The sequence below is a fragment of the Trichomycterus rosablanca genome, chromosome 2 (assembly GCF_030014385.1).
Source record: "Trichomycterus rosablanca isolate fTriRos1 chromosome 2, fTriRos1.hap1, whole genome shotgun sequence".
In the NCBI taxonomy this organism is placed as follows: domain Eukaryota; kingdom Metazoa; phylum Chordata; class Actinopteri; order Siluriformes; family Trichomycteridae; genus Trichomycterus; species Trichomycterus rosablanca.
The window spans coordinates 59,124,982-59,149,193 of NC_085989.1; the positions used below are offsets into that span (position 1 = coordinate 59,124,982).

The window sequence follows — 24,212 nt, forward strand, 5'->3', positions numbered from 1 at the left end:
CCCCACACTGGTGATTTTTAGAGACTGATAAGGTTTTTTTCCAGTTTGAATGCGCTGGTGTCTTTGCAGATTACTCAGTGTAGTAAAACTCCTCCCACAATGTGAGCACGGATATGGTTTCTCTCCAGTGTGAATGCGCTGGTGTATTTTGAGACTACCCTGTTGATTAAAACTCTTTCCACATTGTGAGCACTGATACGGTTTCTCTCCAGTGTGAATGCGCTGGTGTATTTTCAGATAGCTCAGTGTATTAAAGCTCTTCCCACACTGTGAGCAGACGTTTCCTTCTTCCTGTGTGGGACTGAGAGAGGTGTTAATGCTGACAGTACCAGAGGACGTTTGCTGATTACTGGAGCTTCTGGTGGGCGTCAGATCCTCATGTTCAGTCTTAATCTTCACCAGCGCATCATCATATTTATCATGGTTGCAGCTCTTGATGTGATTGTGGAGGTGATTTTGGGTTGTAGAGGAACATGGACACGAGGAGCAGGAGAAATCCTTGTTCAGTTCTGAAGCAGAAAATAATAAAATACATTTATAACATTATAAATAATAAACTACATTTATAACATTATAAATAATATAATACATTTATAACATTATAAATAATAAAATACATTTATAACATTATAAATAATAAAATACATTTATAACATTATAAATAATAAAATACATTTATAACATTATAAATAATAAAATACATTTATAACTTTATAAATAATAAAATACATTTATAACATTATAAATAATAAAGATTGTTAGTAAATGTTAGACTGAGATCCGATGCTAAAGTCCTGTAACGTGATTCATCCTGCATTCATCATTTCCTGCTCACACTGATCTGCATGAGCACAATACAAGCTTTCACTGTATGATGCTTCATCCCAGGTGCCTCTGATTCTATTCAATACAAATATCTTACTGAGTTCATCTTTATCTTCAGCTTCTTCCTTCTTCACAGGCTTCATCTGGAAACCTCCACACTGTTGGTCCTCTGGGGTGAGATGTTCCTCAGAGGTGACGTGTTCCACAGGGACTGAGGTTCCTTCATCTGAAATTCCATCACCAAAATCAATATGTGAAGAAGAAACTCAACAACTAGAGGAAACTGAAGGTTGTGGGTTTGGTTACCACAAATAAATACTACTTAGATTTAATCCAGACTGGAGTGTATCAACACTTCTCCACAGGACAGTTTGGTTGATAGACAGAATATGAAGATGTCCATAAACTTTTGGTCACTTGTCCTTACTTTGCCTGATGTGACCCATTCTAGCAATAGTTAACCACAGCACCTGTGTAAACAGGTTTTATGTCCCCACCAACCCCAGTACCCTAACCATTTGGCTCTAGGCTATCCTCATAAATAATTGTCTTTAAGCCCTACTATTAAAATTTAACCAAGTTTAGAAATAGGCTCACATTTCTCATGTACTACACCAGCTATATATAACAGCCCGTTTCATAGAATAAACTGGAAGTTTTACTCTGACTGTCTGTGTGTGATGAGTACTTCCCAGTGTGCACTTAAGATTTTCAGGACCGCTTTTCTCATATTCAGTAAATGACACTGGAATAGAAGAACTGAGCAGCAAGAATCATCTTTAAAAGAGCTTGGTGTTCTAACAAATGGTGGAGAATGTGGGCAATCTCAGTTCAGGTAATTTTACTTATCTGCTGGATTGTCGGTCTCGAGAGGAAACAGTGGGCTGAAACTGGTCAGCATTTAGAGTACGGTTCAGGATAAAGTGTTGATTGAAAGTTCCATACACTTATCTCATGGTCTGAGATCCCTTATGTATTGTTGTTGTTTTAGGTTTCCTCTTTTCTACTCTAGAAGTCTAAGTAGTTATTATTTGGTCAATTATTACTGTTACTCAATTTTTGTGTATTTGAAATTCCCTGTAAGAGAAGGAGTCCTCAAAATCTTTTTGTGTTGTCCTGTTTTTGTGTTTGGAGTGGGTGCCAAAAGTTCTAAAAACAGTCCCAAATTTAATGAAACTCCTAAACAATGGCTTGATAGATTAGGACAAAGTGCTTACACAGGTATATGAATTAATAATTTGTAAGGTTGGACAAAATCCATAGGGTTTAGATCTTTTCCAAGGCAAGGTTCTTTTGAATCTGAATACTTGCAAACTGCTGCATTGTGTATAGTGGATAAATATGGAGACTCTGATTGGGAATATGGATTTATGATTGGGAATATGGATTAGATTTTTGGATGGAACAGAAAGTTATTTGGGATAGGGATGTAACGATACACTCTACCCACGATGCGATGCGATTCACGATACTGGGTTCACAATATGGTTTTTTCCTGATTTTTAAAAAAGAAAAGTCCTTGCTGGTGAATCTTGGTAAAAATGGTTCACTAATCTGTTTGGAGGCTCACTTGATGTTCTAACAATGGTACAGGTTCTAATCCCACTATCCATATTCTCTTATTAGTTTTACTGATTAATGACCCCAATACTAACCACACTGTCTGGTGGAAAAGTGTCGTATTGCTCCATATTTACTTACAGAAGTAACTTTCATCTTCTTCCTCCTTTTTTATTAGTTTCTGGAATCCTTCATTTTGTGGATCCACAGGGGCGACGTTTCCCTCTTCTGCTGAATTCATTATTTTAAGACCTGATAGACAGACAAACACATAAACATATAGATAGATAGATATAGATACAGTGGGGTCAAAAAGTATTTAGTCAGCCACTGATTGTGCAGGTTCTCCTACTTAGAAAGATGAGAGAGGTCTGTAATTTTCATCATAGCTACACTTCAACTATGAGAGACAAAATGAGAAAACAAAATCCAGGAAATCACATTGTAGGATTTTTAAAGAATTTATTCGTAAATTATGGTGGAAAATAAGTATTTGGTCAATAACAAACAAGCAAGATTTCTGGCTCTCACAGACCTGTAACTTCTTCTTTAAGAAGCTCTTCTGTCCTCCACTCGTTACCTGTATTAATGGCACCTGTTTGACCTCGTTATCTGTATAAAAGACACCTGTCCACAGCCTCAAACAGTCAGACTCCAAACTCAACCATGGCCAAGGCCAAAGAAAATTGTAGACCTGCACCAGGCTGGGAAGAGTGAATGTACAATAGGCAAGCAGGTTGGTGTGAATAAATCAACTGTGGGAACAATTGTAAGAAAATGGAAGACATACAAGACCATTGATAATCTCCCTTGGGGTCAGGATCTCATCCCGTGGGGTCAAAATGATCATGAGAACGGTGAGCAAAAATCTCAGAACTACACGGAGGGACCTGATGAATGACCTGCAGAGAGCTGAGACCAAAGTAACAAAGGCTACCATCAGTAACACACTACGCCGAGAGGGACTCAAATCCTGCAGTGCCAGGCGTGTCCCCCTGCTTAAGCCAGTACATGTCCAGGCCCGTCTGAAGTTTGCCAGAGAGCATATGGATGATCCAGAAGAGGATTGGGAGAATATCATGTGGTCAGATGAAACCAAAATGGAACTTTTTGGTAAAAACTCAACTCGTCGTGTTTGGAGGAAGAAGAATGCTGAGTTGCATCCCAAGAACACCATACCTACTGTGAAGCATGGGGGTGGAAACATCATGCTTTGGGGCTGTTTTTCTGCAAAGGGGACAGGACGACTGATCCGTGTTAAGGGAAGAATGAACGGGGCCATGTATCGTGAGATTTTAAGCCAAAACCTCCTTCCATCAGTGAGAGCATTGAAGATGGAACGTGGCTGGGTCTTCCAGCATGACAATGATCCCAAACACACCGCACGGGCAATGAAGGAGTGGCTCCGTAAAAAGCATTTTTAGGTCCTGGAGTGGCCTAGCCAGTCTCCAGACCTCAACCCCATAGAAAATTTGTGGAGTCCGTGTTGCCCAGCGACAGCCCCAAAACATCACTGCTCTAGAGGAGATCTGCATGGAGGAATGGGCCAAAATAGCAGCTACAGTGTGTGCAAACCTGGTGAAGACTTACAGGAAACGTTTGACCTCTTTCATTGCCAACAAAGGTCATGTTACAAAGTATTGAGTTGAACTTTTGTTATTGACCAAATACTTATTTTCCACCATAATTTACAAATAAATTCTTTAAAAATCCTACAATGTGATTTCCTGGATTTTCTTTTCTCATTTTGTCTCTCATAGTTGAAGTGTAGCTATGATGAAAATTACAGACCTCTCTCATCTTTCTAAGTAGGAGAACCTGCACAATCAGTGGCTGACTAAATACTTTTTGACCCCACTGTAGATAGATAGACAGACAGACAGACAGACAGACAGACAGACAGACAGACAGACAGATACATAGATAGATGTACTTTATTCCTCACTAAAGGGAATGAGATTATTTTAACTGCCTATTTTTTATGCTGTGAGGCTGTAAACAGGGTGTAAATGTTGAAACTATTGTGGGACTGAGCAGCATCAGACAGAAAAGACCTCCAATAGAACTTTTTGAGTTTGGTGGAAGCGATTTGTGGCCCAAAGTTAAATTATTAAGTCGACCTTAAAAATGGTTCAATCAAACATTTCCAAAATACATGAATCAGCCTAAACATAAGAAATGTGTTTTTGTAACTTGTAAGTAATCACAGATTCTTACGTTTGGATTAATGATAAATTACAGAATCTGTTTACAGAAGTTTAGTTCAAACCTTTCTGACTGCGGTACAGTTGGTTTCATATTCAGATTTCTTTCTTCAATAGCTTTTAAACTGTGCGTGCTATAGGCAGATGTAGTCACAATACTTACATCTATATCTGCTTTTAACGTTAAAAAATCCCGAATGCCACAAAGATTCATTGATAGTCCAGCAGTTTTCTCTGCAGTGGTCAGACATGCTTTGGAAGACCTTATCTCACCTGCGGGCTCTACACTTATCACCTATGCTGACGACCTGCTGGTTGCTGCCAAAGATGAAGACACCTGCCACCGAGAGCATTCCTACTTCTCTTTCAACAGCTAGCACTAAGTGAATTTAAGGTATCACTGCACAAACTACAGTATTGCAAAGGCTCTGTTCAATATCTTGTCTCTACAATGCAAGAACGACTGTTATCAGCAACATCCCTAAGCTAAAGACTGTACGTGCAATGCTCAGTTTTCTGGGACTGGTGAATTACTTTAAGCAGTGAGTTCCTGATGCACATTCTACGTGATGGATGCTTCTCTACTGATCTTTCTGCCAAGGTAGAGTGGACTAGGGGAAGAAACGACAGCTCTCTGCTGTGCTCCAGCTCTGGGATTGCCCAGGTATGATTTGCCTTTCCATTTCTATGTATCTAAATATAACTCGTCTGTTTCCGTTGTGTTGGCATAAGAACAGGGTGGACCAGGTTTGAGACCTGTGGCATATCTATCCAAAGTCTTGGATAAAGTGGTCCAGGGAATGCCAGCCTGTCTCAGGGCTACTGCAGCTTGTGCTACGGTGGTACAGGACTCACAGGAAATAGTCCTATCCTACCCACTCATTCTGCACACACCACATCAAGTAATTCATATTTTCCAAAACATATGAACACAACATATGACTGCAACGTAGATCAGGCTATGAAGCTATTCTGTGTAGCACAGAAAATCTTACCATTAAACTGCTGTCCTCTGCAACTTCTCCTGCTCGAATGCCTCAGGACCCCCAGCAGCACTCTGGCAATGAAGTGGACCCTGACCACAACTGTTTGGCTATTATTCATGTATCTTCTAGTATTAGACCAGAATTGTCATCTACTACTCTGCAATAGGGAATACACATCTTTATGGATGGTTCATGGTTTAATGGCTACTGCCTCACTGACCCCATGCTGTTTTTGGTGCCTGATTATATATAATGCAAGCTTTCACTGTATGATGGTTCATCCCAGGTGCCTCTGATTCTATTAAATAAAAATATCTTACTGAGTTCATCTTTATCTTCAGCTTCTTCCTTCTTCACAGGCTTCATCTGGAAACCTCCACACTGTTCCACAGGGACTGAGGTTCCTTCATCTGAAATTCCATCACCAAAATCAATATGTGAAGAAGAAACTGAACAACTAGAGGAAACTGAAAGTTGTGGGTTTGGTTACCACAAATAAATACTACTTAGATTTAATCCAGACTGGAGTGTATCAACACTTCTCCACAGGACAGTTTGGTTGATAGACAGAATATGAAGATGTCCATAAACTTTTGGTCACTTGTCCTTACTTTGCCTGATGTGACCCATTCTAGCAATAGTTAACCACAGCACCTGTGTAAACAGGTTTTATGTCCCCACCAACCCCAGTACCGTAACCATTTGGCTCTAGGCTATCCTCATAAATAATTGTCTTTAAGCCCAACCATTAAAATTTAACCAAGTTTAGAAATAGGCTCACATTTCTCATGTACTACACCAGCTATACATAACAGCCCGTTTCATAGAATAAACTGGAAGTTTTACTCTAACTGACTGTATGATGAGTATCTTCCCAGTGTGGAATTAAGATTTTCAGGACCGCTTTTCTCATATTCAGTAAATGACACTGGGATAGAAGATCTGAGTCATTTAGCTCAGAATTTTACTTATCTGCTGGATTGTCATCTCGAGAGGAAACAGTGGGCTGAAACTGGTCAGCATTTAGAGTACGGTTCAGGATAAAGTGTTGATTGAAAGTTCCACTTATCTCATGGTCTGAGATCCCTTATGTATTGTTGTTGTTTTAGGTTTCCTCTCTTCTACTCTAGAAGTCTAAGTAGTTATTATTTGGTCAATTATTACTGTTACTCAATTTTTGTGTATTTGAAATTCCCTGTAAGAGAAGGAGTCCTCAAAATCTTTTTGTGTTGTCCTGTTTTTGTGTTTGAAGTGGGTGCCAAAAGTTCTAAAAACGGTCCCTAAACAATGGCTTGATAGATTAGGACAAAGTGCTTACACAGGTATATTAATTAATAATTTGTAAGGTTGGACAAAATCCATAGGGTTTAGATCTTTTCCAAGGCAAGGTTCTTTTGAATCTGAATACTTGCAAACTGCTGCATTGTGTATAGTGGATAAATATGGAGACTCTGATTGGGAATATGGATTTATGATTGGGAATATGGATTAGATTTTTGGATGGAACAGAAAGTTATTTGGGATAGGGATGTAACGATACACTCTACCCATGATGCGATGCGATTCACGATACTGGGTTCACAATATGGTTTTTTTTCCTGACAAAATGAAATTGAGGACAAATGATGACAAAGTTTCCTTTTATTATTTATCTTAAAAAACACTGTATTTGTGCTTATTTTTCCGAGGTAGGTACAGACTGCAAAACAATGCTGCACATTTCCCTTGCCTTACCATTTCTATGTATCTAAATATAACTCATCTGTTTCCGTTGTGTTGGCATAAGAACATGGTGGACCAGGTTTGAGACCTGTGACATATCTATCCAAAGTCTTGGATAAAGTGGTCCAGGGAATGCCAGCCTGTCTCAGGGCTACTGCGGCTTGTGCTACGGTGGTACAGGACTCACAGGAAATAGTCCTATCCTACCCACTCATTCTGCACACACCATATCAAGTGATTCATATTTTCCAAAACATATGAACACAACATATGACTGCACAACATAAATCAGGCCAAGAAGTTATTCTGTGTAGCACAGAAAATCTTACCATTAAACTGCTGTCCTCTGCCACTTCTCCTGCTCGAATGCCTCAGGATCTCCTGCAGCACTCTGGCAGTGAAGTGGACCCTGACCACAACTGTCTGGCTATTATTCATGAATCTTCTAGTATTAGCCCAGAATTGTCACCTACTCCTCTGCAATAGGGAATACACATCTTTGTGGATGGTTTATGTTTTAATGGCTACTGCCTCACTGACCCCATGCTGTTTTTAGTGCCTGATTATCATCAAAATATTTCCGATATTATTCATATATTTATTTATTTCCAATATTTATTGCTGGTGACTCTTGGTAAAAATGGTTCACTAATCTGTTTGGAGAATCACTTGATGTTCTAACAGTGGTACAGGTTCTAATCCCACTATCCATATTCTCTTATTAATTTTACAGTTTTTTACTGAAAAGTGGCATCATGCTCCACATTTACTTACAGAAGTAACTTCCATCTTCCTCCTTTTTTATTAGTTTCTGGAATCCTTCATTTTGTGGATCCATGGGGGCGACGTGTCCCTCTTCTGCTGAATTCATTATTTTAAGATCTGATAGACAGACATACATATAAACATAAAGATTATACAGTTATACAACTTGTTTTGGAGCAATATGACCATTCGTTCAAAAGTTATTAAATATATTTAATAAAAATCAGTTTTTATTATGTAATAAAGGGTGACTGTCAGTATAAGAGTTGTAGTATGTAATGTCGGTTACACTTGATATAATACAACTTGTTTTAGAGCAATATGACGAATACTTTAAAACCTATTTAAATTATTTTATAAAGCTCAGTTTTTACTATGTAATAAAGGGCAGTGGTGTATAGTAACGAAGTAATAATACTTCGTTACAGTACTTAAGTAGTTTTTTGGAGTATCTGTACTTTACTGGAGTATAAAAAAAATTCGTTAACTTTCACTTTTACTCCACTACATTTCCTAAAGAAATTGTGCACTTTTACTCCGATACATTTCCTAAAGAAATTGTGTACTTTTACTCCGATACATTTGCTGTATGTGAATTCGTTACTCGTTACAAAATACGACGACAAGAATTTTTTAGCTAAATAATGTGAGATGTGTGACAGACTGCAGCAGGTTTGGTGAATCTGCACAAACGTTTTGTAAAAGCGCATCGTTCACTCAGATACGGAATAATCTGCATTTCAGAATCTCCCCGTCCTACACACTGATGTAAGTTAGGAATGATTAACAAAGTAAAGCCACAGCACCATTGTTATTATTATTATTATTATTAGCATTAACATTGTTCAGATATCTAGCTTCCGATTACATTCGAACCACAAAAACGTTTTACTACATTTGTTTGTAATTAATTCAGTGCAGACATGATGTGTCCCATCATTTTTAAAAACTCACCTACAGACAAATATTTCCTCAGATAACTTCTGTATTACACTGACAGAGGAAACATTCATGGTGCTGAGGAACATGCAGCACGTCTTTAACCCTTTAATGCTCTCAACAAGAACTTTTATGGATGATCTTTCAGCTGCTGCTTCAGGTTGACACATAAAATAGAAATGGTGATTTCTTAAAGTAAGAATACCAATATTTTTTAAGTTTAACACATGCCAGTAAGGGAGTAGATACAGCCCAAAAAAGATGATTTAAATACAGCTTATTTTACCCAGCTATTTAGATTTAAACTAATGGTTGAGCAGATCATTAAAGGGTTAAAAGTGCCACACGTTTTGTTAAACTTGCTTGAGTTTTGCTTTTAAATTAATTCTGCCAAAATTCAGTTGTTTTAAGTTATTGGGATATATACAGTATCTATAACTTGAATGTACTACCCAAAAAAATGGAACAGTATAGAAAATGCAAATGAAATAGATGCAGTGTTTTTTACATTTACATCGACTCTTATTCCATCTTTTATGAACCCAAAATATTTCATGTTTTGTCGGGTCAACTTCATTCTTAACATACACATACATGCATTTTAAGCTACAACACATTCTAAGTTGGAACAGGGCAATTTAGTCCTCGTAATAAGGTTAAAAAACAACTAAATAATGACGTGATTTTAAATAGGTGATGTGAACAGCTGATTATAATCATGAATTGGCACAGATCATGTTCAGATGGAAGGAAGAAAAAAGCTTGTTAAGGTGGTTTACAGGCTTAAAAGAACAATCTTATGTTTTTCTAAAGGACCATTTCAGTTTATACTAACAGCATTTACTTTTACTTCTACTTTTAATACTTAAGTACATTTAATATCAAATTACTTTTAATACTTAAGTACATTAAACATCAGATACTTTTAGACTTTTACTCAAGTAATATTCTAAAAGGTGACTTTTACTTCTATCTAAGTAAATTTCTGGTAAGATATTTGTACTTTTACTCAAGTATGGCCTTCAGGTACTTTGTACACCACTGATAAAGGGTGACAGTATTAATATAGCAGGTGTAGTTTGTCCTCTGGCTAACAATTGATTAAGTTCAACTTGTTGTTTGGAAGGTATTGATTTTTTTATTATTAAATTCTGTCAGCTTAATAAGGCAGATATTAAGATGCCAGTTTAAGAGGTGATGTTTGTCATGTTGGTTCCATTTGATTCACTTATTTTTCCGAACACTTATTCAAAAGCCACTGAAACGATTTCATTTTACAAAACCTCACAACAATAAACTAATAACATGTAGTCTGAGAGGTGTACATATTGTGTAAAGCCTGTCTATTTATTCTATCATAATTCTAAGTGATGAGCTGTTAAAAAGCTATTAAAAGTATTTCCTAAAACAATAATAAATGTATTTAGTGCTCAGACCCCTGTGATCTCTATCTGCTGCTGTTTCTGTGTTTAGATTCTCTGAGCTCTCACAGCGGTTACAGCTCACAGTGAAAGTAATGCTGTATTGTTTACATGTTTAAGCATCTATTACTGTAGTAAACTGAGATGTAGTTGATTGTCTTGATTACCAACAGTGAGCAGTTACACAGATGAGCCTTTTTGGATTCATCTTTTAAAAGCTGTGGAATTAAGAAATCCGAATATGCGAATATAAAACCAACTTTACAGCAGAACCTTTCTGATGTTCTTTAAATCTAGTTCACCATCCACTCCCAATAACAACAGTGCTGTACTAATACTTTTAACTTTAACTATAAACCTGTAAAACAACCTGTAAACAAAGCTACAAGACCTCGGTGTGTTTGTATAAAACATTAAAAAACTGTAAACAAAGCTGAAAATGTGATTTATATAAAAATGTTACATTTAATAATGAAGAAACTCTGAATGATCAGCTGATTCATCAGTTCAAATGAATCGGTTCATCAGTACTGAATCATGTGTGATGCTAACAGTTAGCGGAGCAGCTAGCAGTTTGTGTGTTTAAATGAAACTGGAGTTAAATCTCCTCAAATCCTCACAGTGATGTTTTATTATGAACTCTAGTTTTATTATTAATTAGAATGTAGTTATAATTAAATATAAGGGTTATAATTAAATACATATTTTACTTACAGATGAGGCTCTACAGTACAAACACAGCAGCTTCTTGTTCTTCTGATGAGGTTTAATGGCGGTTGGCAGAACAACTTAAGACGCATCAGCGCCACCAACTGGACTGGAGTTGAACAGCAGCTTAGCAGTAATAAACCTCCATTAGTCCTGTATCTCTCAGCTAGCTTTAGAGAGGACTACAGTCAGTCCTAGACGTTCTTCCAAGCAGTTTCTCTAATGTCATGTTTTGTTTTCCAACATGCTTCTCTAACTCTGTTCTTTCTTTCTGATACGTTTTGTAATCTGATAATCTGAGTTTGACTGTTTCCTGTGCAGGTGTTAGGGTCCCAAATTTTTCTCCTAGTTACTAGTTATATATATATATATATATACGTCCCCTTTTTCCCAGACATATCCTCTTTTTCAGACCTAAAAAATGCGTCCGGGATTCGGCTTTTCTAGTCTGCGCTCGCTATTCTGTGTGTATGTTTTTGCAATGGTTTGTTTTTAGGTCTTTTTAGGAGAGCATCTGTTTTGTTAAAATAAGTCTGATTTTTACGTGCACGTACTAACACAGAGGCTCTTGTCAACACCGTGATGGCCCTGCATTCTGTGGAAATTGCTCAGCAAGCACTAGAAGACACATCTTACTGCTGGGTTTCTACTGATGGGAGCAAGTAATTAAAGTGAATCAAATTAAAGTGAAAAACACTCCTAATAAGTCGGCTGATACGATTGTACAATACATCAAAGAAACTAAAAAATAAAGAGATTTTTATTTATAGGTGACGACTGTTTTTTAATTTATTGTTATTATTGTTTAGGGCTTAATGCTGAATGTGAAGGAATAAGATTATCTGACCATAAAGGTCCTTGTTAAAGAGCAGCTGTACATTTATTAAAGTTCAGTAACACAGCTGGATGGTTATTGACTCATTTGTCAACTATTTAAACCTCGACCCCATACACATTACCATGGTGTCACCAACGACATGAAATACCCCCCCCCCCCCCCCTTCCTTTTAAAAACCAAAGTAGGTCACCCTAATATACAGTATATATATATATGTATATATATATATATATATATATATATATATATATATGTATGTATATATATATATATATATATATATATATATATACGTATATATACACACAGTACACCCCTCACATTTCTGCAAATATTTCATTATATCTTTTCATGGGACAACACTATAGACATGAAACTTGGATATAACTTAAGAGTAGTCAGTGTACAGCTTGTATAGCAGTGTAGATTTACTGTCTTCTGAAAATAACTCAACACACAGCCATTAATGTCTAAATGGCTGGCAACATAAGTGAGTACACCCCACAGTGAACATGTCCAAATTGTGCCCAAATGTGTCGTTGTCCCTCCCTGGTGTCATGTGTCAAGGTCCCAGGTGTAAATGGGGAGCAGGGCTGTTAAATCTGGTGTTTTGGGTACAATTCTCTCATACTGGCCACTGGATATTCAACATGGCACCTCATGGCAAAGAACTCTCTGAGGATGTGAGAAATAGAATTGTTGCTCTCCACAAAGATGGCCTGGGCTATAAGAAGATTGCTAACACCCTGAAACTGAGCTACAGCATGGTGGCCAAGGTCATACAGCAGTTTTCCAGGACAGGTTCCACTCGGAACAGGCTTCGCCAGGGTCGACCAAAGAAGTTGAGTCCACGTGTTCGGCGTCATATCCAGAGGTTGGCTTTAAAAAATAGACACATGAGAGCTGCCAGCATTGCTGCAGAGGTTGAAGACGTTGGAGGTCAGCCTGTCAGTGCTCAGACCATACGCCGCACACTGCATCAACTCGGTCTGCATGGTCGTCATCCCAGAAAGAAGCTGACGCACAACAAAGCCAGCAAACAGTTTGCTGAAGACAAGCAGTCCAAGAACATGGATTACTGGAATGCCCTGTGGTCTGACGAGACCAAGATAAACTTGTTTGGCTCAGATGGTGTCCAGCATGTGTGGCGGCGCCCTGGTGAGAAGTACCAAGACAACTGTATCTTGCCTACAGTCAAGCATGGTGGTGGTAGCATCATGGTCTTGGGCTGCATGAGTGTTGCTGGCACTGGGGAGCTGCAGTTCATTGAGGGAAACATGAATTCCAACATGTACTGTGACATTCTGAAACAGAGCATGATCCCCTCCCTTCGAAAACTGGGCCTCATGACAGTTTTCCAACAGGATAACGACCCCAAACACAACCTCCAAGATGACAACTGCCTTGCTGAGGAAGCTGAAGGTAAAGGTGATGGACTAAACCCAATTGAGCACCTGTGGCGCATCCTCAAGTGGAAGGTGGAGGAGTTCAAGGTGTCTAACATCCACCAGCTCTGTGATGTCATCATGGAAGAGTGGAAGAGGATTCCAGTAGCAACCTGTGCAGCTCTGGTGAATTCCATGCCCAGGAGGGTTAAGGCAGTGCTGGATAATAATGGTGGTCACACAAAATATTGACACTTTGGGCACAATTTGGACATGTTCACTGTGGGGTGTACTCACTTATGTTGCCAGCCATTTAGACATTAATGGCTGTGTGTTGAGTTATTTTCAGAAAACAGTAAATCTACACTGCTATACAAGTTGTACACTGACTACTCTAAGTTATATCCAAGTTTTATTTCTATAGTGTTGTCCCACGAAAAGATATAATAAAATATTTGCAGAAATGTGAGGGGTGTACTCACTTTTGTGATACACTGTATGTAAGAATGCTGTTCATCTGACACCGACCCTCTGTAACTAGATACTAGATTTTCTATCTGACCAATCTCAGTCAGTAGGGGTTGGCACTCGAACATCCAGCACAAAGACAATAAACATTGGGACACCTCAAGGCTGCATGCTGAGCCCTCTTCTGTACTCGCTCTTCACATATGACTGTGTGGCCTCCTGTAACACCACCAGTATTATTAAGTTTGCTGATGACACCACAGTCATTGGTCTTATTACTGGGGGGGATGAGACAGCGTACAGGAAGGAGGTAGCAGATCTTGTGGACTGGTGTCAGAACAACACTTCTTTGGCACGGGTACGATGGTGGTCGTCTTGAGGCATGTTGAAACGATGGCCCTGCTCAGGGAGATGTTGAAGATGTCAGTGAATACATCTGCCAGCTGGTCTGCACATCCTTTGAGCACTCAGCCAAGAATGTTGTCTGGTCCAGAAGCCTTCCGTGGGTTGACTCTGTGCAGAGTTCTCCTCACGTCCGCTGTGGTGAGACGAAGCACCTGGTCGTCACAAGGTGGGATCATCTTCCTCGCCAACATGTTGTTCTGCGCCTCGAACCGAGCGTAGAAGTCATTCAGCGCATCTGGAAGGGAGGCATCACTGAAGGGAGGCCTGGTGCCCTGCCACAAGCGCCGTGTGTCACCGCTGTTCTGGAAGTGGCTGTGGATGTGTGCGCGCTTTGCTTCTCGGATCGCCCGGGACAGTCTGGCTCTCGCTGTTCTCAGAGCCGGCTGGTCACCTGCTTTAAAAGCGGAGTCTCGGGCCCTCAGCAGTGCACGCACCTCTGGAGTCATCCACGGCTTCTGGTTGGGTCTGGAAGTGATGGTTCTAGTGGTAGTGACGTCCTCAATGCATTTGCTGATGTAGCAGGTCACTGAAGTCGTGTACTCCTCTAGATCAGTGTAATCGCCGTATGTTGCAGCCTCCCTAAACATGTCCCAGTCAGTGCACTCAAAACAGTCCTGAAGAGCAGAGATGGATCCTTCTGGCCAGGTTTTCACCTGTTTCTGTACAGGTCTGGAGCGCCTGACGAGTGCTCTGTATGCTGGAATTAGCATTACAGAGATGTGGTCTGAGTATCCGAGGTGGGGGCGGGGCTCCGCCCGGTACGCACCGGCAATGTTGGTGTAAACATTATCCAGCGTGTTTGCTCCTCTCGTAGCAAAGTCCACATGCTTATGGAATTTAGGGAGAACAGACTTGAGATTTGCATGATTAAAATCCCCAGCGATGATAAACAGCCCGTCTGGATGAATGTTCTGCAGTTCGCTGATGGCTCTGTAAAGTTCGCTTAATGCTTCCTTCGCGTTCGCGCTGGGCGGAAGATACACCGCGACAATAAGCACGCTGGTGAATTCCCGTGGTAAATAAAAAGGTCTGCATCTAACAATAGCAAATTCCACCATCGGAGAACAGTACGCCACAACAAGCACAGAGTCCTTGCACCATTCGGTGTTAATGTAAACACAAACGCCTCCTCCTCGTGTTTTACCGGACTGAGCTGCATTTCTATCGGCGCGATACGATGCTAGCCCGTCTAGCTGAATGGCACTGTCTGGAATGTTGTCGCTAAGCCATGTTTCAGTGAAAATTAAAACACAACAGTCCCTGTACTCACATTGGGTAGTTCGCTGAAGTCTGATACAGTCCAGTTTATTCTCCAGAGAGCATGCATTTGCGAGGAATAACGATGGTAGAGCCGGCCGGCTTGGGTTAGCTTTTAGCCTAGCACGGACCCCGGCTCGCTTTCCACGCTTCTGCTTCCTCGAGCACCGCTTGCGGTTCCCCCTCCCCCGGTCACCGGGTAGCTCTCTCAGGTAGCTTTAGAGAGGACTACAGTCAGTCCTAGACGTTCTTCCAAGCAGTTTCTCTAATGTCATGTTTTGTTTTTCAACATGCTTCTCTAACTCTGTTCTTTCTTTCTGATACCTTTTGTAATCTGTTAATCTGAGTTTGACTGTTTCCTGTGTATTACAGTGTTATAGAGTCCAGTGGGGTGTTTCCCTATTCTGTGTAATGTTTGAATCCGGAACTGATGTTGCTCTGTGTATTGGAATATAACTGTAGTGACTCTCACCTCATTCTGCCCGCTTAGGAAACTAGTTTTTCTGCTCATTTGAGAGGTCACGATCATCCTGACCCACTTATGAAAACTGTTTTTTACATGTTGACTCAGATGTTACTTATAAAACTTGTTCTTCACATACCTGAGCGGCTGCTACAGTCCGAGCAAATGGTCACCTGTCATAACATTGTAAACCAGTGAGATGTGTCGGGGGGGTGGGGGGGTTGTTTGAAAGGTACCATTAAAAGGTACATGACACAGTGGTCTCTTTTTAAAGATCAAAAAGTACCCCAAACTCTTACTTTATGCCGAGGGAATATTTGGTCTAGGGGAAGCACCAAAAACAGGTCTGCCATGCGTTATATGCTGCTGGAACATGGCTGACACAGATTCTATGTTATTTCTGCACTTAGTTGTTAAAAGTGTGTTTGCAAGGTTTTGCAAAAATAATAATCAATAATATAAAAACAATATGCTGTTTCTGGTAGGTTAACTTTCATCTTCAAGCTGTCCTGAACTTTCTCCTTGGTCACACAAACATCCTGCATGTCCTCCTTTTAACACTATTATTCCGGTACAACGACACAGCAAACTGACTCAAACTGAACTCAGCGTACCAGCCCCCACCTGCCAGTTGATAAGTTTACCTCAGGGACCCAAATCAACAGTACGGGTGCTCCACAGGGTTGTGTACTCTCCTCACTGCTCTTCTCACTGTACACAAATTACTGTATCTCCACTGACACCTCTTTTTACCAACGTACCAACATACCTGAGGTAAATGTTGATATTCTTAATGTAGCTGTATACAGACTTTCAGTTAGTGATCAATGCTAATAGTAATTAATGTTATATTAGCAATCTGAAGTAATTCTTACCAACATACCAACATAACTGAGGTTAATGTTTTCTTATTATAGCTGAGCACAGAAATTCAGTTAGCGATTCATGCTAATAGTAAATACTGTTATATTAGCAGTATGGAGTTTTTTGTTAACAATGTACCAACATACCTGAGGTAAATGTTGATGTTCTCTGTCTGTCTGTCCGAACATCTGAGTCTCTTGCTGTCTTTAAAAAAACGATAAAAAACTCACCTCTTTACTAAGCACTTAAGCTGACTTACTAACACACTTATTCATTTCTTTTTCATTAAAAAAACTAAACACTTTGGTTCTAACAGGTTTTAGCAGATTTGTGTTCTTGGACCGGTGTTTACTTAGACTAGAGTAATGAAATGTTTACTATGGAAGCACTTCTGTAAGTCGCTCTGGATAAGAGTGTCTGCTAAATGCCAAAAATGTAAATGTTGATATTCTCAATGTAGCTGTATACAGAATTTCAGTTAGCGATCAATGCTAATAGGTATTACTGTTATATATGCAATATGAAGTAATTTTTTATTAATGTACCAACATAACTGAGGTAAATGTTGATATTCTCGGTGTAGCTGTATATAGAATTTTAGTTAGCAATCAATGCTAAGTGTAATTAGTGATATATTATCTATATGGAGACTTTTTAAACCAATGTACCAATGAGTGAACCATGCCATGGTGTTGTTCTGTCCTGTTTAAAACGCTCCACATTAATACACATTCCCAAAGAGGCAACCACCACAGCACTAAATGACTACGGACCAGTTGCCTTGACCTCTGGTTCTCAGCCATCTCAAGGAAATTCTCCATCACAATCAAGTAACTACGGTGGCCGAGAAGGGCAAAACAAATTACCATTTTAGAAAAAAAAAAAAAAAAACATATTTACAAGAGCTGAAACACTTTTACCAATGCCGAAACAAATTTACAAACGGCCGATCTGACGGAAAGGGTAGGAACAATACACAGGAAGTGCTCGTTGCTTACCTACCTGCTGTCAATCAAACTGTTTCGCAGGGGTGAAGTGAACGGAGTTTGTGACGGTAACGCTAAACAATGTTTGTCTAGTTTGTGGAAATTATTTTATCCAGTTGGCCACTTTTGTTTTTCTTGTGGGAAGTTCTTAGATTGTTTGTGCAGACGTTTAGACGTCGCCTGTGCATCTCTATCTACCGTCCGCTCTTCTAAACATCTAAAGAATTCCCACAAGAAAACCAAAAGCGGCCAACTGGCTGAAATAATGAACACAAAATGGACAAAACATTGTTTATTAGGGATGGAACATTTGATACCGAGGCTTTGAAGCTTGTTTCACTTTTGTAACACTCGACTCAGTGTATTGGAGCTTGTATTAAACCAGCAGGAATGTGCGGGACTGATTCAAAGCTGTAGTGCTTTTATCTCACTGACTATATTAGAGACAGTCAAACTAGGGTAACCAACCGTCCCGTAAAAAACAGAATTGTTCTTTATTTGGAGACTAAACGCCGCGTTTAGTATTGAACTGATACTGGACGTGCTTTGTTCTGTATTTTTATTAATAGGAGAGAAATGCTGCAGATGAGACAGAGACAATGTCTCACCAATATGACAGGACAATATGTCTGAAACAGAAGGAAACTGCTGCTACCGTGAGAATTAGAAAGCGTTTGGTTATTATATTAAGTAGTATTCACTTTTATTATTAGTAACGCGGTGTGTGTGTGCAGGTTATATCAGCATTATAACCTGTTTAATACACCGCTGTATGAGTAGCGCAGTGGGCAGAGTGCGTTGTTTTGCCTAAAATAAGTTTCTGACTTATTATTATAAAGAATGAAAATAATAAATGTTAAACACCCTAAATAAAACATTTTGATATTGTTCTCATGACGGTGTAAGACCCGTTTTATTTTTATAGGTGCAACCCTAACCGCCCCCCTCCTTCCCCACTCAGGTATTTTCAGCACAATCAGGAAAAAGCTTTAAAAGCTTTAATGAGGCTTCATCTGCACATCACTATTGTTTAGCGTTACCATCACAAACTCTGTTCACTTCACCCCCGAGAAACAGTTTGATTGACAGCAGGTAAGCAACAAGCACTTCCTGTGTATTGTACCGACCTTTTCCGTCAGATCGGCCGTTTGTAAATTTGTTTCAGCATTGGTAAAAGTGTTTCAGCTATAATTTTGTTTTTGTTGTAAATTCTTTTTTTTTTTTTTGTAATTTTGTTTTCTAAAATGTTAATTTGTTTTGCACTTCTCGGCCACCGTATGTAACACTTACGTTGAACATTTACCTAATGTCTCCCTCTAGTGTGTAAACCTGTCACTGCACCTAGACAGGAAGTAGTACCTAAATCTAGTAATGCACTCAGCCCATAACCGCAAATATAACATAAAATAAATTTACTTTTGAATGGTTCCGATTGTAGCAGAATGGGGTTTTGTATTGATTTCATCTAAATTGCTCTCCAGCTGAGAATGATTTGTAGGTACTTTAAATTGCTTGGCGGTCCTTTCGCATGCTATAAGTATGGGCATTGGTTGGCTACCTGTGGTGCACTTCCTGTTGTTTCCTCTTCCGGGGCATCTGACGTCCGTGCCGGCGGCGTTCAGCATGGATTCAGCGTTGTGTCTCCCGGTAAATTGCTTCTTAATGATTAAAAGCCATGTGGGCTTGTGTTTGTAGTACAAGTGCTATGTTGCGGGTTTTCTCTGCATTTCTGTTGGCGTGTTTTGCCTTCAGTAAAGTGATAATAGTGGCCGCGCTGCACTACTGTGACTGCGGTAGCTGCTGTGTCTGCTGGTCTGTACTCTGACTACTCCTGGTCCTTTAGCCCAGATTGTGCTGGCTCGGTTCCAGTTCCCTGAGTGCTGCTGTTTTGCCTAAACTACTGTTTTGCCTGCATTAGTGTTTTGCTGGAGCTACTGTTTTGCTGGAGCTACTGTTTTGCCTGCGGCTACTGTTTTGTCAGACTTTGCCATTTCTGTATTAGTGTTTTGTCTGAGTCATATTTTGATTTATTGTGTTGTATAAATACATTTTGTTTATATTATTGATTGTTTCCATTTATTTTGATTTGTGGTTTATTTTATTGGAGTACTGTTGTATGTGTATTTTCTATTTTTATCTTCTGTTTGTGTGGTGTGAGGGGGGCTGCAAGAGACTAGGGACCCTGTTCTTACCTCATTGAGAGAGAGAAGCAAGAGAGATAGGTGTCCTTTGCCTCTTGAGCTACAAAATTTAGTCAGCCACTGATTGTGCAAGTTCTCCTACTTAGAAAGGTGAGAGAGGTCTGTAATTTTCATCATAGGTACACTTCAACTATAAGAGACAAAATGAGAAAAAAAAATCTAGGAAATCACATTGTAGGATTTTTAAAGAATTTATTTGTAAATTATGGTGGAAAATAAGTATTTGGTCAATAACAAAAGTTCAACTCAATACTTTGTAACATAACCTTTGTTGGCAATGACAGAGGTCGAACGTTTCCTGTAAGTCTTCACCAGGTTTGCACACACTGTAGCTGGTATTTTGGCCCATTCCTCCTTGCAGATCTCCTCTAGAGCAGTGATGTTTTGGGGCTGTCGCTGGGCAACACGGACTTTCAACTCCCTCCACAAATTTTCTATAGGGTTGAGGTCTGGAGACTGGCTAGGCCACTCCAGGACCTTGAAATGCTTTTTACGGAGACACTCCTTCGTTGCCCGAGCGGTGTGTTTGGGATCATTGTCATGCTGGAAGACCCAGCCACGTTCCATCTTCAATGCTCTCACTGATGGAAGAAGGTTTTGGCTTAAAATCTCACGATACATGGCCCCGTTCATTCTTCCCTTAACACGGATCAGTCGTCCTGTCCCCTTTGCAGAAAAACAGCCCCAAAGCATGATGATTCCACCCCCATGCTTCACAGTAGGTATGGTGTTCTTGGGATTTTCTTCTTCCTCCAAACACGACGAGTTGAGTTTTTACCAAAAAGTTCCATTTTGGTTTCATCTGACCACATGATATTCTCCCAATCCTCTTCTGGATCATCCATATGCTCTCTGGCAAACTTCAGACGGGCCTGGACATGTACTGGCTTAAGCAGGGGGACACGCCTGGCACTGCAGGATTTGAGTCCCTCTCGGCGTAGTGTGTTACTGATGGTAGCCTTTTTTACTTTGGTCCCAGCTCTCTGCAGGTCATTCATCAGGTCCCTCCGTGTAGTTCTGGGATTTTTGCTCACCGTTCTCATGATCATTTTGACCCCATGGGATGAGATCTTGCGTGGGGACTCAGATCGAAGGAGATTATCAATGGTCTTTTATGTCTTCCATTTTCTTACAATTATTCCCACAGTTGATTTATTCACACCAACCTGCTTGCCTATTGTAGATTCACTCTTCCCAGCCTGGTGCAGGTCTACAATTTTCTTCCTGGTGTCCTTCGACAGCTCTTTGGTCTTGGCCATGGTTGAGTTTGGAGTCTGACTGTTTGAGGCTGTGGACAGGTGTCTTTTATACAGATAACGAGGTCAAACAGGTGCCATTAATACAGGTAACGAGTGGAGGACAGAAGAGCTTCTTAAAGAAGAAGTTACAGGTCTGTGAGAGCCAGAAATCTTGCTTGTTTGTGGGTGACCAAATACTTATTTTCTACCATAATTTACAAATAAATTCTTAAAAAATCCTACAATGTGATTTCCTGGATTTTTTTCCCCTCATTTTGTCTCTCATAGTTGAAATGTACCTATGATGAAAATTACAGACCTCTCTCATCTTTCTAAGTAGGAGAACTTGCACAATCAGTGGCTGACTAAATACTTTTTGGCACCACCACCACCTGTTGTGTTTATAATTATTTGTTTCTCCTTTTCTCTGGCTGGACAGGAGCTGTGGGCCAAAACGGGAGGCAGACAGACTTTGGAGGTGGAACCCCTTTCACTTGCCCTGCAGTCTAGAGCACGTTGGGTGTTATAAAGGTGTGCGGTGTGATCATGTGTGGTGTGTAGCGTAGGAGATTCCTTTACTTCCATATTTTCTGCTGCCATGGGAAGCCCTCAGCCCTGTTCCTTCCTGCCGTGGTTTTGTCTTTAAATTATAAATAGACCCATAAAGTATTAAGTGTGATGCGCTAATCATTTTATACTAATTGTGTCTGTCTCAGAACGTGGCTTGTCCCGTGTGGAAATTTTTGTAAACAATTGCTAAAAAAATTGACTAAGTGTTGGAAGTATGTCTCTGGTCTCCAAGTGTCTTCGAACCTGGGTGTCTTTCTTTCTGGGCCTTAAGTTCCAGTTATATTTCCTAGGGGTGAAATTCCCCTAGGTGGCGTTGTCGAGCAACTTAAACTACGTACCACTCCGTCACACAACAAGTAATTTTCTAACTCCACTTAAACTAGTTTAAGTCTATTTGTTTAGATTTAAATCAGATCTTACAGACTTCCAGGACACCATTGTATTAATCTATATAATAATCAGAATAGTCTTTATAATCTATAGAATAATAAATAATAAATGTTTATATTATATAGAACCATACCACTCTAATAATCTATAGAATAATAAATAATAAATGTTTATATTATATAGAACCATAACACCACTCTAATAATCTATAGAATAATAAATAATAAATGTTTATATTATATAGAACACTAATATCACTCTATAGAATAATAATGTTTACAAAATATAGAACCATAACACAATGCTAATAATCTACAGTAGTGTTAAAAAAAATAGCAGTGATTTTAAAAAAGTGAATAAAGCACAAAATCATTATAATAACTTTTATTTCCATAAATGCAAATGCACTGAAAATACTACACTTTTAATTCTAAATCAAAATATTAACAACATTTAGCCAGTTTGTGTTCATCATTTACAGAAAGTTAAGAAAAATTTATATTAGGCTGTTCAAAATAATAGCAGTGCCAGCATTTTTCTTTAAAAACTCAAAAAATGTATCTATAAACTGAAAATGTTTGAGGTTTCACTTTACTTTAAATTACTGAACTAATATTTAGTGGCATAACAATTGTTTCCGAGATCTGTGTTGCATGGAGTCCACCAACTTCTGGCACCTCTGAACAGGTATTCCAGTCCAGGATGATTAGACTACATTCCACAGTTCTTCTGCAATTTTGGGTTTTGCCTCAAAAAAACGTGTTTCAGATATCAGCCCACAAGTTTTCTATGGGATTGAAGTCAGGGGATTGGGCTGGCCACTCTATTACCTCAATCTTGTTTGTCTGTAACCAAGATGTTTTGGGTCATTGTCATGTTAAAACACCCATTTTAAGGGCATTTCTTCTTCGACATAGGGCAACATGATCAACTCAAGTATTCTGATATATTTAAACTGATCCATGATCCCTTGTATGTGATAAATAGACGTAACACCATGGTATGAAAAACATCCCCATATCATAGTTTTGTACCACCATGCTTTACTGTCTTCACAGTGTACTGTGGCTCGAATTCAGTGCTTTAGGGTCATCTGACATACTGTCTATGGCCACTTGACTCAAAAAGAACAATTTTGCTTTCACCAGTCCACAAAATGTTGAGCCATTTCTCTTTGGACCAGTCAATGTGTTCTTTGGGAAATTTGAACCCATTCAGGACATGTATTTTTCTTAACAACGGGACTTTGCAAGGAGTTCTTGCTGGTAAATTGGCTTCACTTAATCATCTTCTGTACTCACTGGGAACTTCAGATGTTTCTTGATCTTTCTGGAGGTGATCACTGGCTGAACCTTTGCCATTCTGGCTATTCTTTGATCCATTCAAACAGTAGTTCCACGCTTCCTTCTGCATCTTTCAGGTTTTGGTTGTCACTTTAAGGCATTTGAGATCATTTTAGATAACCAGCCTATCATTTGCTGCACTTCTCTGTATGTTTTTTCCCTCTAAAATCAACTTTTTAATCAAAGTACGCTGTTAATCAGAACAATGTCTGGAACAACCCATTTTACCCAGTATTTCAGAAGGAAATGCGCTATGACCAACATGTGCAACATTTGCCCCCCTCCTACCTTAAATAAGGGCCAAAATTGACACCCATTCTTCTGCAGAATGAATGACTTCACCAATTGAACTCCTCACTGCTATTATTTTGAACAACCCCCTTTCAATCAATGCTTCGATTACTCAGAATGAACGGCATGCATGTCCTAATTGTTGGCTTTGTTTTGTTTTCAATACTCTACTACACTTTCAAGTAAATTTTTTGCTATGTAGAAATAGCATTTCTACTAAAAACATTGATTTATCAAGTTAATGGTGTTGGACTGCTATTTTTTTTGAACACCACTGTATATATCACGCCACTGTTCTATAAAACTGTGCATGTTTTATGCTAGTCTGCTACTGCTCAGGTGAATTTAAAATGGGCAGTTGAAAGGGGGGTCACATTTCCTTA

The 24,212-nt window shown here is 39.3% G+C and overlaps 1 protein-coding gene across 1 annotated transcript in view; it reads right to left on the reverse strand.

The window, feature by feature from the left end:
• The window catches only part of LOC134302915 (zinc finger protein ZFP2-like), a 46,036-nt gene that overhangs the window by 17,648 nt on the left and 4,176 nt on the right, over positions 1-24,212 (reverse strand). The window lies entirely within an intron of this gene.